Source organism: Suricata suricatta, chromosome 5 (assembly GCF_006229205.1).
Source record: "Suricata suricatta isolate VVHF042 chromosome 5, meerkat_22Aug2017_6uvM2_HiC, whole genome shotgun sequence".
NCBI lineage: Eukaryota > Metazoa > Chordata > Mammalia > Carnivora > Herpestidae > Suricata > Suricata suricatta.
The window spans coordinates 55568508-55571467 of record NC_043704.1 but is presented as its reverse complement, the minus strand read 5'-3'; positions in this window follow the sequence as shown (position 1 = coordinate 55571467).

The window sequence follows — 2960 nt, the reverse complement described above, 5'->3', positions numbered from 1 at the left end:
GAACATCACCCGTGACTAAGGTAACATGTGGAACTGTGTCTTCTGGCAGAGGAAGGGTATGTTCTGATTGTACAAGAATGGAGTGGTGGCATGCTTTTCCTGTTGTCTTTATTTGGAAGTTAGGTATGGCTGGAGCTGTATTTCCCAGAACCGTTTTTTAAGGCTGAAGATTAGAGTCAGTCAAAAGAGAAACTGCCTAAGATTTAGAAAGCAGAGTCAAAGCAGCTGTGATTACCTTTTGAAGGTTTCATTGGTTAGACGTAGTGAAAGGAAACTGCAGAGAAACCAGGGGAATCCGAATTAACTTCACTCTCTCCTGCTCTCAAGGCCCTTCTTCCCCACCTGTTAGTCCTACCCCCAGGGCAGCCCCGGCTCACCTCCAGACATGGAGGCAGCAGCTTTCCTTAGGCATCACTATCTTTCCTTCACAGTCTCCCCCTGGCAGCGGTCCGTATTCTCTTTCAAGCTTCCAACTTGCTTCAGTGTTTCTGGAGGTTGGCTGGTAGTTTGTCTCTGATCAAGGATCATCTTCTTCCACAATTGTTCAATGTATTCCTACAATAAATCCTTTATTCCATGATACGCAGTGGTTCTCTTTCTGAGGGAATCCTGACTCTTACACTCATATTCCTTTCTACCTCCAAAAGGTATTATTTTTGATCCCTCCAACATTTTCATTTTTTAATTTTAGAATTTATTCACGTATTCCTCACTGGTTGTGGGTTGCAGAGAAAGGTCTTGTAATTTTACTCTCTTTGTTAGGGGGTCGGAGGAGCTGTCATGCATCCTCACTTCTCTCTGGGTTATATTTAATTAAAAACAAACAAATACACCAAGCAGGAGTCAAAGTACAGATTTAGTTTAATAATAGAAAAGCTGAATTTCAGAAATTCACAAGCCAGCCTCCCTCCTATCCCAATTAAAAATTACCCATTCAAAACGACTCCACATGCTTCTGTTACATGATCCAAGCCCCTTACTGGTTATGGCTCTTCTAAGGAGAGAGGAAAATACCCAGAGGAATGACTGAAAGATAATAGTGACATTATTCATCAAATATGATGACTTAAAAGCTGAAAGATTTTAGTTACGTCATAAAGAAAGCATGGTTTTGTCTACTCACGAGAATAGAGATGTGATTAGCAGCCATCAAACAAATAAAGAGCTGTAAAAGAAGGTCATGCTTGAAGTATAAAGCAAAGCAAAATGTGGCATGCTTTGAACAATTGATGGAAAACTTTAAAAGACAATTATTTTGACTGACGCAGAGCACATTCTCTTTTCATCAGCATATTCTATATGAAGTCAAATTTTATTTCTTTCTGTGGGTTCAAGTGTTCCAAAGGGAGTAGCATTTGGATAATGAAAGTATTAATACTGCTTATTTGCATTCAGATATTTAGAATCTCAAACTCCTGAGATATCTGAATTAATTATGTTGTTATACCATAAAGCAAATTTCATAAGTTGATAAGTCTCTTAAACTGATCTATCAAGCAATGGATTCATATCCATGTTATTAAAATATTGTTAACCAGCAGAAATCTAAAGCCATGAATAGCTAAAAGTGGTTACCTGTGAGGTAATTGGAATGGCATAATAACTTTTTTCATTGCATTTAATGCCATTATGTGCACACATTATTTTTATAATAAAACTGTTGACCAAAAAAAAAAAAAACCCCATTCAGTCATCAGAGAGAAAGCATTAAATCTCTCTCCACTCTGAGGAGGGCTGTCCAGTGTGTTTACTACAAGCGAGAAGTAACTGAGGAGAAGAAGATACTTCACTTACAGACACACAGTTCCAAGAGAAAGAGAGACCGACCTGCACTGTCTCTGTGTTTAAACAGTAACCTGCCTCCAAAATGGTGTCATGAATGTCAGGCTTCCCCAAATTTCAACAAGCAGTTGAAAGTCACTCCTCTCTCACCAAAGGACCCTACAAGTGTACATTTTAATTAATATAGTCTCTCCTTTGGGTGTAAGGAAAGACCCCACATTGGACACTTGGGGGCTGGGACTCAGGGTTCTGGTAAACTGTACTTGCCCTTGTGTCACTACAGCTTAAGAGATCCTTTTTGTAAATACTTCAGTTGTGACCACCTGAACTGACATCTTCTATTTATAGTCTTATAGACTGACACATCATACATGTCAACACCTCCTTGCCTATATGAGTTCTTTCTTAAAGAACAATAAACTCTACAGTGTGAGAAAACAAAATTCCATACTTGCCTTCCCAACGTTTCTTGATGGTAAGGGATTGTCCTGAGCCATGGTTCTAGCTAATGAGCCATAGAAATCTGCTAAGTGGAGTGTTGTAATTGAAAAGCTTCTGTTTTTCTAATAAAAAGGGATAGACACAGGTGTCATCAACCCTTTCCTTTCTTCTTCCTATCTTGCACATGTGTCTTTTAGTGTTATTTGTCGAAGCAACAAAAATGTCAAAAGGAATGTAATTATGGATATAAATAATCCTTACCAAGAATTCTGAATTAGGAGAAGAAGGGTCTTGGTTACCAGATACTTATGTTGGATTTGGATGCATTTGCCTATCTTATTAATTATAAGGCTATCTGATAAGTTTGAATTGTTAATATTTTTCTCAATATACTTACCTTATTTAAAAAAACAACAGAAAAAACTAGTATCTTTTTACTAGGTTCTCACATTATAAGTACCTTAGACAATGGTTCTCAAATTTGTGTCCATCAAAATCACCAGGAAAGCTGTTAATTAGATTGCTAGGACCCACAAGACTCATACCAACTTTCTGATTCAGAAGGTCTGATATGGTTTTAACAATTTGTGTTTCTGGGGGCGCCTGGGTGGCTCAGTCGGTTAAGCATCCGACTTCAGCTCAGGTCATGATCTCACAGTTCGTGGGTTTGAGCCCTGTGCTGGGCTCTGTGCTGATAGCTAGCTCAGAGCCTGGAGCCTGCTTCAGATTCTGTGTCT